The sequence below is a fragment of the Agrilus planipennis genome, unplaced genomic scaffold (genome assembly GCF_000699045.2).
Source record: "Agrilus planipennis isolate EAB-ADULT unplaced genomic scaffold, Apla_2.0 scaffold19, whole genome shotgun sequence".
Classification (NCBI taxonomy): Eukaryota; Metazoa; Arthropoda; class Insecta; order Coleoptera; family Buprestidae; genus Agrilus; species Agrilus planipennis.
The window spans coordinates 378,249-391,733 of NW_020438954.1; the positions used below are offsets into that span (position 1 = coordinate 378,249).

At 31.6% G+C, this 13,485-nt stretch overlaps 1 protein-coding gene across 1 annotated transcript in view; it reads left to right on the forward strand.

Moving 5' to 3' along the window:
- Positions 1-13,485, forward strand: part of LOC108743968 (nose resistant to fluoxetine protein 6) — a 26,587-nt gene that overhangs the window by 6,622 nt on the left and 6,480 nt on the right. The gene's annotated exons all lie outside the window — the stretch shown is intronic.

Sequence of the window (13,485 nt, forward strand, 5' to 3'; positions counted from 1 at the left end):
ACTATATTCTTAACCATTTTTTAAATATGCTTTTTTATTTAAATTAAGTTTACTTTTAAAAAAACTTAACAACAAATAACAACAAACTGACAAATTTTTGATTCATTTGATAAGGTTTTCTTGACGTTTATACATTTGAAGTAAATATACATGGAATCCCATAAAATGAATGAAAAACTTTTTTTTGAAATTGTCTATAAATTATGCACAAAATGATTAATTAAAATATACAACTATAAAAGAACTAATATAAGGTATTTATTTGTTTACTGTCATTTTACAAAAAGGAGATGTTGACATAGAAAATTACAAACTTTTATCCTGATGATCATGATGGTTATGATGATTATTATATTTTTGATGATCTTTGATACGCATTTAGGACATAAACGCGAGCGAAGCCACTGGTAGAAGCTTACTAATCTAAAGTACAAATACGGGAAGAATACTAATATTATAGATTAGTTTTTTATTTTATCTTTTGAGGAATTTTATGAATTTATTTGCATAAGAAAGTAGGAGACTATATGTAAAAAAAATGTTAATATTTATGATGCAACAATTAGGTACAACTTTGAGTAAGGTTTATTATTAAGTAAGTAAAGGAAGCGAAAGATCAAATTACTTCCTCAATTTTTAAAAGCTGTTTTGAGCCATGGACTCGTTTTAAAAATTCATCGCGGAACTTAGTTAATGTTCTCGGAAAAATACTACGTATGCAAATTTTTACGCTATTTATAAATAAATAATTTACCTTAACAACATCAATAAGAGAATTACTGCCCAGGTTCAGGTCTCGAACTGTGTTAAGGTTAGCAACCTCCTACTTGACAGCGCTTTTTTTTTAATAAATTGCTAATTAAAACAATGAATCGTTTTCGTATTTTGTTCTCAACAAAAAGAAACATTTCATTCTTAATAAAAAACTGTTTATTCAAGTAATCTGCATGGCTTATTGTATCTAAATGACTGTACAATTTTACGTTGTATAGTATTATATATTTGTTAAAAGAGGCACTTATGTAGGTACGCAGCTAGAAGTTATACTTCTGTTTACATAAAAAACATCTTAAACTCTATTAAGGAAGTCAAGAAACAACAGTCTCAAAAGTTTTATCATCTTACTGCCTTTAGCTAATCTTCGTATTTCTCGCATTTCCGTAATATTTTTCTTAGGTATCCTTTGTAGACCATCCTTTGCTTCCATTTGAATTTACCATTTTTTATACCATTTTCCTGTTATTCCACATCTCCCTAGTACTGAGCGGCATGGTCTAGAGGTTTAATCCATTGATTAGCATTCGGGAGGACGTCGGTTCGATTCCGGATCCGTCTGCCTTGGTCCAAATTCTTCTGTGGTTTCCTTGGATCACTAAGGCAAATGCTGAGGCGGTAATATTCAATAGATAATCTTTCATTCTCTTCTGTTTTCATTTCGTCCGTCTCAACTTTCTCACCCGAACCACCACCCACCCATTCCCACGATCCCTGAAAGGAGGCTGAAGCATTAGTAGTTGGTGGGAAAGAAATACACAAGTTTTTTTTATCTCTCTGGTTCCAGTTTACAGAGCCTGCCTATTTTCTTCTCTACTTTTTCCCCAGTACTTTGATTCCCGATTCTCATTTTCTAGTCTGAATCTTCGTTTCCGCCTTTCAAATAATTTGGTTTTCTTCCCTTTCTTTTCATATTTTTGTGTATTCCTGTTCGAATTTTAAGTTTGCTTTCTACTAATGTCTCGAATAGGAACATTTCTTTTACCAATTCTCTTTGAGCTTTCTGTCTCCTATTCCCCATAGCCTTCCCGTTACCCCTCATGCTTTCATCTTCAATTTTTTTATGTGTCCATCTACTCCATTATTTTTTAAGTATATTTTCTTCTCTTTTCCTTCCCAGTACCTTGCACAGGTAGTTTTTCGTAATGAAATCCTTTTTTACTTAGATATTGCATTGTACTCTAAAAGTTATACTAAAACCCTAAAATTTGGGATGAAGTTAAAGGAAGTGTAACGAAGGAAATTACATTAACAAATGTCTCTAACGGAGGAATAAAAATTATGTAATAAGTTCTAGAAGAATGAAGTTGCACATTACGTTGTTGTTACAATAATTTGCTCGTTTTCAAGGATACTTCTTTGTCATTGTATGTCATGGCAAGAAAATAACTTAACAATACGCCAGTAATTATCGTTATCCTTCAAAGTTAACAATAATTTAAATTTATTGTTCTTCCTGATTAAGCTCTTTTGAGACGTAACTTAACAGCTATATGTGCCTGTGATTCGACAACAAAAACGCAAAATATGACAACGTATTAACGGTAAACACAACATTAAATTTTATATGCTTTTTACATAAAAATGCATAATATGTTTACCCAGTGTTAACATGCAAATTAACTTTGAAAAAGTACCTTAAATAAAATTATGCATTTAAATATAAACATACCACAATAACTTAGTGTTCTTTTTGCTCTTCAGGTGTTAGGTATTTAAATTTTCATAATTTAACCGCTTAATAAGGACAAATAAATAACATAAAAATGGCTAAATGTTAATTATTCTAATTAACGAATAATTCGGCAATGATTTTTCTTTTCTTTCTCTATCTCTATTTTGTATTTTATTTATGAAGAACAACATTAATGTAAATAACCTTTTAAAGGTTTTCTACATTAATTTACATGCATATTTTATTCAATGGAAACCGTTATGTCTAATTATCTAAGTAAATTAGGTCATTACAATTTTCTGAACTGAATTAAACACTTTACCATTACATTAGGGACATAGCTCGAATGTATAGATAGTTATGATCCATGTCCTGGATCACCCATAATATTAACTTAACGGCATGACCTGGACGTACAGACCATTGGTTAGCATTCGGGAGGACGCGGGCCCGATTCTGGGTCCGTCTGCCTTTGTTCACGTTGTTCTGTGACTTCCTTGGATCACTTAGGCAAATGCTGGGGCAGTAATATTTCACGGATAATCTTTCATTTCATTTCATTTCGTCCTTCTCATCTTTCCCACCAGAATCATCACCCACCCATACCTACCCATGATTCCTGAAAGGAGGCTGAAGAGGGTCTTCCGCCCTACATTCCAGCGTAGTCCGGAGGGACATCCCCACCACCAGCATTAGTGGCTGGTGGGAATGAAGCACCCAAAAGAGTCCGCCGATCGACCGGCTTGATGAACAAACATCGAGGTAATTGCCGAATGCTAAAAAATTTCTCCAAACAGTAAAATATGCAATAACTATTGTTTTCCATATGTATTTCTTTATTTAATGAAGCAAGAATATCAATATCTATTTTTTCTCTATGGAAGTAAATAAGAAATAGGCGAGATAGGTTAGTAGGACACCTTCTCACGTCTAGTCAGGGACATATTACAGGCAGAAACGGAAGTTAGGAGGGGTAAAGGTAGACCGAGATTAGATTACTGTTCGCAAAGTGTTAAGGTTGTGGGGGTGCTTTAGTGTTAGGGAAATTCTAGGATTCGCTCAGGATAGGAAAGAGTGGAAGTGCGTGTCCAAGCAGTCTTAGGACTGACGACCTTATGATGACGATTTTATTAATTTTTGCCAAAATATGAATGCATGTACAGGTCGGACGAAGGAAGCTGGCGAGCGGTCGCGCAGGTACTTGCCCATTTATGACTTATTTGGGTAAGTCACTTGGAACCGATACACAAATAAGCTTTCAGTAGGCGTAAATTATAGTATTAATGCAGATAGGACAGTAGCGTACTAGATAATAATGTAGAAACATAACTTACCAAAATAAAAAAATAAACCTATTGCTTTTGTTTTTTAATTATTTTTCACATTCATTGTCGTCATGGGAATCTCTATCACTGTCACAGCATCAACAATTAGTTCTTCTGTTTGTATGTCTATTACTTGCTACCTGATCCCTATTTTTAAATATTTAATCTACGCCCCTGATAGGAATACTGAAGAAAGAGGACTGCAATCGTTATACCTAAAACTGCCTACTTTTGCCACCGCGCATCCACGCCATTTTCAAATTTCCGCCAGCTTCCACCGTCAGGCCTGTACTCAATTTATGCTGAAAATTTTCCAAAAACAGTAAAATATGCAATAAAAAAGCATTTTTCATATAATCCAAGCTCCAGTTAGTAGAATTTGTTGTATTATGTTGAATATTTCATAGAAGATGATTCACAAACACAAATGATTCGTAGAGAAATAGTTGGTAACATCAAATAATAACTTTGAATAAATAAGAAGAAACTTATTCTAAAATTTACCACTTATTTTAATATATATGAATAAACGACCGTGATCCTTGTTTCATTTGTTTCTTAATTAGTAATACCGTAATAAAATTTTGCAACCTAGCGTAACCTTTCGGTGACAAGCCTTTCGCGTTGCGTATAGGTACGTTAAAACGGAGAATTATAAAAAAAATATCGTAAATTATTTAAATAAAGGTTGTTAAGGAAAACTTTTAATTAAGTGCAGTAATGTAGCACCTTTTTCCAATGACATCGACAAATACAACGCCAATTAATAGTTTACTTTGCCTTACACATTAATTAATTTTTAACACAAACCTTCGATGACCTGAATTAATAGATTTAAACTTGACCTGTTAAACTTCTTCATCTTCCGATAAAAATTATTATTTATTAACATACCAAATGAAGTAGAAAAATAAAAAGAAAGGAAAGCGTAACCACTCGGTACAAATGACGCCATTTGTTTAATGTATTAATGGTTAATATTCAGTAATTATTGATGCAGCAGAATTTTTCTTGTTTTCTTGAATATCTGCAGTGGCCTTATACTTACTTACGTCAATATAGACATGTCGGTGTAATTATTTTAACAACGATTTGTTATTTTATTTAAATGAATGCAAGGCGCTACCCCAACTTGTAAATTGCAACTTAAGCTTTGCAATAGGCTCAATACTGGGAAGCATGTAGGTACCTTAGCGAAAGCAGATTTTCTAATATGAACTTTATAAAATTGTATAGGTGTTTCTTCTGTGATAGGCCATTTATATTATAGTTATCGCATTTGCCAACAACAAATAATAATAAAAAGAATTACCAGTCTGTACTAGTTCAGGTAATGAAGCTATTTATTTGTCTGTGACATCTTCTAACGTTTCGCCCCTTTGATTAGATCGTCTCCAGGGTTAATTGTAAAATGATTTACCCTGAATCTTGCAAGCCACCTTCACATAGAAAACTAAATTTTCGATTGTAAGTAACTGAAATAGTACAATTTATTAGGTAACTTGTAATAATCTCAATTTTGACATGTTTCTTTAAAAATTATATCAAATTTCGTAATTATTACAATTAAATTTGTAATATTAACTACCTAGTAAATTTATTTCTGCTAGGATTTTATTTTTACAAATTCAGGTCCAAATTGTAATTTTTATTATTTTCGCTTACGAAGCAACGGGCTAGTGGGAGAAATTGTAAATATTGCTTTAATATTTCGGTAAATTTTCGTTTTTCATTTTCTTCGTGTGCTACTAATTTTCTGTTTCTTTCTAGTGTTGCATGATACAACAGACAAGTGCTCGTGACATTCATCGTCAGGTAAGAGAACGCTTTGTGTACTATTCTTTTTTATAATTATGATACGATATACCAAAAGTTACGTCCCACTTTAGTATANAAATTTGTTATTTTTTGGACAAATAAAAAAAATCACTGATAAAATTGCATGCAATGTATATATTTTATGATGCAGACCTCACAAGCGCATTTTTATTCATGGTGGCCCTCGGGCCACTTGAAATTGGACAACCCTGGCTTGCAATTACTTATCTGTGTTTTGGTATGATATTTTATGATCCAAGTCCTTATATTCAAGATTATTATTGTGTGTATGTATATTTGTAGTATTGTCTTGAGAAAAGTATATTAATAAACATCAAAATTGGTGAGAGTAATTGTCTGGTGGTCGGGAATTAGTCCAAGGGTCACATATGGTCACCCTTGACGTGACAGTCGTTACAAAGAATAAAATAATTTCGTAATATTTACTGGGCTCGTCGCTTACTAATAGGCATCAGAGAAATTGGTTAGTTTTGACAATTGTTCGATGGTTTTTAAATATTTTAGTAAATCTTATCATGCGTTTTTGTCTTTTTAATAAATTTCGTTTTCTTTTCTTGATTTTATGACTCGCTTTTATAGCTGATGTTTGCTTATATTACGATGTAAAGGTTTTCACAGAACTTTTGTCTGTAACAACAATTTGTTCTTTTTTTCATGTTTACAATACCCTTGGATCGTTATTGTTTGCGGTATTTAATGTGAGGACGAATTTATCAATTGCTTTTACGATTGCAACCTCCGAAGGTTGAACGAATTTTGTTAATCATTATAAATACGCATACGGGTGATGTGTTTTCGTGGTTCTTAAGGTAATCAGGTGCTGTTACTTTTTGGCAGCTTCTTCCTTTTATTTTTGTTGTTGCATGGAGCTCATCAAGGTTCTTCTTAATTGATGTTTGAATAATGACGATAAAAAGTGTATAGGTTCAATGGAATGGTAGTACTAGTGACCTACTTGACTTATTCACCTTTAATAAATAAAATTACTGTTTGTACAAGATGGATGATGACTAGTAGTCAAAAGGAGGTACAATATCTAGATACCGTTTATAACAGCGTTAAAAGTACTCGGCCGTTATAACCGTAGGTTGTAGTGTGCAAACATTATTATGTAATACTAAAAAATATGTAGATATCTACATAGACAGATGTTTTTATCAAAAACATTGTTTTATATGAAAAAAAGTGCTATTAAGTTTACTGTATACCATGAATATTACAAACTAAACATTTTTAACGTTTACGATTTTCTGATATTTTCCTTCTCTATAAAATTTCCTTCGTCTTTTTTAGACCAACGTTTCCTTCCAATTGAATTTCCATTTTTTTTACATTATTTGTTGTTATTCCACATCTCTAAAAAATATGATCAAGCGTCTTTAGTCCTAATTTACACATCCTTATTTTCTTGTCTTCGTCTTCCCAGTACCTTGCTGTCTTATTCTTATTTCCCAAACTAAATCTTGTTGTTAAAATTTCGTTTCCCTCTTCGCTCTTTCGTCTTTCAAATAATGTCGTTTTTGTTCCCATTCAGTCCACATTTTCTAATATTCCTGTGCGAATTTTAAGATTCCTATTCTTTCCTCGTCTTTTTTGCTTACTAATGTCTTTCTGTCCAGCTCTTTCCATACACTTCTTTCTTCCATTATCAGCATTTTCATTTGGGATACAAAACAGACGTCGAAGACGTGAAAAAAAATAAAAACTATGTCACTCTATTCTCGAATGAAAAATGTTGGGAGTTCAAAGTGATTGATAAATAAATTTGATCTTTAACCTACCAACTTTGCACTTTTTTATCACTTTACGTTAGCGAGAAGACTCGTTCTAAGAAGATCTCAACCGTAAAAGAAAAATGAAAACAATAACTGTAACTATTGGTTTTTGTACGTAACAAGTTTAGTTTATGGTTTAGGTATTACCCAAATAATTAATATTCTGTTATTTATATATATATATATAAATATAATTCAATAATTGTAATGATAGGTACCTAATAAGTTATGTTTTATAAAGTTATTCTCTTTTTGAAATTATCTTCAACAGTTCTCAAAAGTTATTAAGAAATTTACCAAATAAGTATATTTGGTTTATGAAAAACAATTTCAAAATAACATCAAATTTTGCGAAGAGTTTACAATCTAACTATCGTTTTTCCTGTCATCATGGTTCATTGATAACCTTTTTATTTATTATTTTATTAGGTACAACAAGAGTGTGTAAGTAACATGTATTCAAATGCAGCACGTGATTAAAATTTTACGGTTTTAGATTTTTGTGCGTAATTTGATTGTAAAAATTAATTACTGTCGATAAGTATCTTAATGCATAAAGTGTGTAATTCCTAATGAATAAATTCATAAATTAAGAATCTCAAGAACCTTGTAGGGTAATGTAAAAGGTCGTGTTGGCTTTTCTTAAAGACTTATTACTACCCATTCGTTCAAGAAAATTAAAATTAAAATCTGGAAAGTGTTTAAATGCGCATGTTTACCTTATTTTATTAATTTTCTTATCTTTATATTTAATTTTAATACCATACTCCCTTATTTTCTTAATAAAATCAAACGAGATGATTTTGGTAATTATATGCATAATATTACACACATAAAATAACAAAAATAATTATACAAAATTTAATTTGAGATTATCCTTTTTTAAGCGCTAAAACCACATTGACCATGTCCTTCTTCATTACCCAATATGCAAAACACTACGTTTACCTGTACCTATAACCTATGATAAATATTGAACAATCATAATTTTAACTACTCATAGTCAGTCATTTTATGAGGGTCAGTACATAATAAAAATTGATATAAACAACCTAACAACAATTACACCTGTGCAATTATTTTATTGCTGAGGTGCTACGAAGATAACGGACCGTTTTAGTAAATACATAGTTTTTCTAAAAATAGTTTCCTTATTGCTAACACGAGCTTTAGCACTTTGTCTTTTCATAAATTGTAAAGTCAACAACGGAAAGTTTGTCCATATTAAACAAAACATTATTTATTGACTATGCAGGTATAAAAAGAACCAGAGACATAATGCTCAATTGTTTTTGTCTCCTTGTTTTCTGTACTTTTATCTTTACTAAAACTTTTATTGTAATTTGAAAAAGAGCTTTGCTGAACTTCATATACTCCATCTTTTATGAGAAAAAAGTAAAACCGTATTTTAATGTGATATCTATAAATATCGATTATTATCACATAAAAATTGAATGATGTGCAACTAAATAGTTTTACTAATTTCATTGTAAGAACAAACGATTTTTTCAGTGTTGAAGAATTACAAATACAGGTTTAAAAAAAGAATTCAGAAAAAGATACAAACTCGTTTTTCTCACAGAATCTTAGGTCAAGTTTACAAAAAACTGGCTTCTTATTATCAGTTCCTCACAAATAATACCATTAATTATATCGGAGTGGGACATATGCCGACCTCTAAAAGTTTATAAACAATAAAAATGTATACACAGTTACACCATTACATAATATAATGATTCTCATTCATTTTATTTCTGATGGATTTTCAACAAATCCACTAAAACACTAAATAACCTAATATTCAAATCGTTTTAAAGTAATTCGAAATTATGCTGAAGCATTACAAGCATACGTATTTAAACTTAAGAATAATCCGCCGCATCCTCTTGATTTTTTGGAATTACACAGTTATTAATTAAAAAGCTAAACTAAAATAAGTCATCATCATAAGGTCGTCAGTCCTAAGACTGGTTGGACACGTACCGCCACTCTTTCCTATCCTGAGCTAAACTTCGCTTTTCCCTAAAACTAGAACAGAAGAATTAGAAAGAATAGGAGAACAGAGGACTCTATGGAAGTCGAGAAGAAATAGTCGAGATAGGTTGGTAGGACACCTTCTCAGGCATGAAGGTCTGGTCAGAGACATATTAGATGCAGAAGCAGGAGTTAAGAAGATTAGAGGTAGATGAGTTGAATTAGTCCAAGTTTGGGTACTGTTGTCGGTTCACACAATCCATTTTGGGAGATCTTAGCTCAAATAATACCTATTGGAAACGCTAAATTCTAAGTTTGGAATACACTAGTCATTAGAGTGAATACGTAATGTAGAAATGCTGACTTTATTCCAATTGTTTAATTCTACCTCGATCACTTCAAAATTAGCGATTCTTGATCAATGAATCTAATTAAATGATACATTCTAGGTACCTAAAGTGCAAATGTTATATAGTTAGTGCTAGTTTTTGATTAGATGTTTTAATGGTCGATTGCAGGATATTGTAGTATTAGAGGAGATAGATACACATTCTAGGTACCTAAAGTGCAGATTTTATATAGTTAGTGCTAGTTTTTGATTAGATGTTTTAATGGTCGATTGCAGGATATTGTAGTATTAGAGGAGATAGATACACATTCTAGGTACCTAAAAGTGTAAATGTTATACAGTTACTGTTATTTATTGATTGGATGTTTTAATGGTCGATTGCAGGATGTTGTAGTATTAGAGGAGATAGATACACATTCTAGGTACCTAAAAGTGTAAATGTTATACAGTTACTGTTATTTATTGATTGGATGTTTTAATGGTCGATTGCAGGATGTTGTAGTATTAGAGGAGATAGATACACATTCTAGGTACCTAAAAGTGTAAATGTTATACAGTTACTGTTATTTATTGATTGGATGTTTTAATGGTCGATTGCAGGATGTTGTAGTATTAGAGGAGATAGATACACATTCTAGGTACCTAAAAGTGTAAATGTTATACAGTTACTGTTATTTATTGATTGGATGTTTTAATGGTCGATTGCAGGATGTTGTAGTATTAGAGGAGATAGATACACATTCTAGGTACCTAAAAGTGTAAATGTTATACAGTTACTGTTATTTATTGATTGGATGTTTTAATGGTCGATTGCAGGATGTTGTAGTATTAGAGGAGATAGATACACATTCTAGGTACCTAAAAGTGTAAATGTTATACAGTTACTGTTATTTATTGATTGGATGTTTTAATGGTCGATTGCAGGATGTTGTAGTATTAGAGGAGATAGATACACATTCTAGGTACCTAAAAGTGTAAATGTTATACAGTTACTGTTATTTATTGATTGGATGTTTTAATGGTCGATTGCAGGATGTTGTAGTATTAGAGGAGATAGATACACATTCTAGGTACCTAAAAGTGTAAATGTTATACAGTTACTGTTATTTATTGATTGGATGTTTTAATGGTCGATTGCAGGATGTTGTAGTATTAGAGGAGATAGATACACATTCTAGGTACCTAAAAGTGTAAATGTTATACAGTTACTGTTATTTATTGATTGGATGTTTTAATGGTCGATTGCAGGATGTTGTAGTATTAGAGGAGATAGATACACATTCTAGGTACCTAAAAGTGTAAATGTTATACAGTTACTGTTATTTATTGATTGGATGTTTTAATGGTCGATTGCAGGATGTTGTAGTATTAGAGGAGATAGATACACATTCTAGGTACCTAAAAGTGTAAATGTTATACAGTTACTGTTATTTATTGATTGGATGTTTTAATGGTCGATTGCAGTATGTTGTAGTATTAGAGGAGATAGATACACATTCTAGGTACCTAAAGTGCAGATGTTATATAGTTAGTGTTATTTTTTGATTAGATGTTCTAATGGTCGATTGAGGGTGTTGTAAGTATTAGAGGAGATAGATACCTATTTCACATACCTTTTGTTGTTTTTTCTACAATCTTGAACCGAAAACTATTTTTTTCGACTATTTTCGATAGACAAGCAAATAAACAATGTTTTGACCCCTCTAATTTTCCATTACTGATCATCTTCTACAAACACTGATACATTCTATCTATGTATACGTATGAGTATTACAGTATATGTTTTCGGACGGGTTTTGCAAAATTTTCCACGGTCGCGTTGGCGTAGGTCATTTACTTTTTTTTTATTCTTGTTTTCTTAATAATGTTAATTTTATGTTCTTCGGCATTGTGTTTTTGTGGTCGAGGTTTCCCTTTCATTAGGAACCGGATGAAGAAGGTTAACACAGCTTGTAGTCGGTTATATTCCGATTGTAAATGTTTTAGGGATTTTTATTTTGTTTTTATTAATCACCGAAAAGGTCGTGAGATCATAGGAAAGTGATTAATGCATGGAAATTTATTTAACACGAACTTATTGGTAATTTTATTACGTGAAAATTGATATGCGGATGTTACATGTTCAACGTAGAAACGGTGGAGATAATTTTAGTTAAATTTAAATGAAAAAACTTGAATTTTTGCTGCGATATTTGTATAAAGTTGATAAATTTCAAAACGTTTGACTTTTTCATTGTCATTTAATAAACAGATGGTGTAATATTTTTGATTTCTTTCGGAAAATCTCTGGAAATATTTCCCAAAGTAAATAAACATAATGTGCTATGATAATACGTACACGATGATGTTGTACTTTTGGTAACTAAAGAAGTACCACAACGTATTAGTAACTAAAAAAAACCCACTAGGAAAATTAGCGATACTGAATTAGGGTATTACATATTCATGAGTCTTTCCTAGGGGCTCTGAGGCGAATTCAACACATGTACAACCTTATGAAGAAGTTGGGCAGTTCCAACATCAGCATCCAAAATTTTTTTGAAGTGGGTGGTAGGGCAGTGATTATTTTCCCTTAGGAAGAACTTAAAAGGCAGTCACAGTGCTGTGCAATTGAGGCAAGACATTGCATGCCCTTTGTGGGCCTTGAAGGGCAGCCCCATGGAGTCCATGCGAGATATTCTGGCTAACTGACTGTAATTTTGGGGGAGGAGGGCCCAATCTTCCCCCAAAATTACAGTCGGGTGGTAAAATAGGTGGAATTCTTGAAGAGTAAGATAGAACTGACAAGATTGAATTTAGTTAAACTGTCAGGCCGCAAAAGGGATCACTGTATTAAGGAAGAGTTTTTTTATTTTGTTGGTTTATTAACTGCTCTTGTAAACAATTTTTTTATTACTTTATCGTAACGGGAATGCTTAGATCATCATGGTAATTTACCGGTGCGTGTTGCATTTATTGATTGTTAATTACAGGCTAGTGCAAGATGGAAAACATTGAGCTGGTCTTCAGTTTGTAATTAAAAAAAATAAAAAATTATGCTATTAAATTGTTTATCGTGTTTTAAACATATATATGGAAATTATAGGTGAACAAAAAAAACTTCAATTATATTTCTTTTTAATTGTTTATATCGTACATGTACATAAACAGTTATTTAATTATGCTGTTATTGATTTTCGTCATCAACATAAGATCGTCAGTCCTAAGACTGGTTTAACATCAACTCCACTCTTTCCTATCCTTAGCTAATCTTCGGATTTTTCCAAAACCAGAACTTCCCACATCCTTAACTATTTGTGAACGGTAATCTAATTTGGGTCTACTTCTACTCCTCTTAACTCCTGTTTCTGATTCTAATATGTCTCTAATTAGCCCTTCACGCCTAACAAGGTGTCCTACCAACCTATCTCGCCTATTTCTGATTGATTCCATAGAGTTCTGTGTTCTCCTATTCTTTCTAATACCTCTTCGTTTCTAAACATTGACAACGCAAAAATTACAATTTTCAATTGTCAATCAGTTAATTTGGCGTAGAAATGTAGAATTTATTAGGTAACTTGTAATAATCTCAATTTTGACATGTTTTTTAAAAAAATATTTCAAGTTTCTTAATTATTACAATTTAATTTGTAATATCAACTAAAATACCTAGTAAATTTATTTCTGCTGGGATTTTATTTTTACAAATTCGGTTCCAAATTGTAATTTTTATTATTTTCGCTTACGAAGCAACGGACTAGTGGGATAAATTGTAAATATCGCTTTAATATTTAG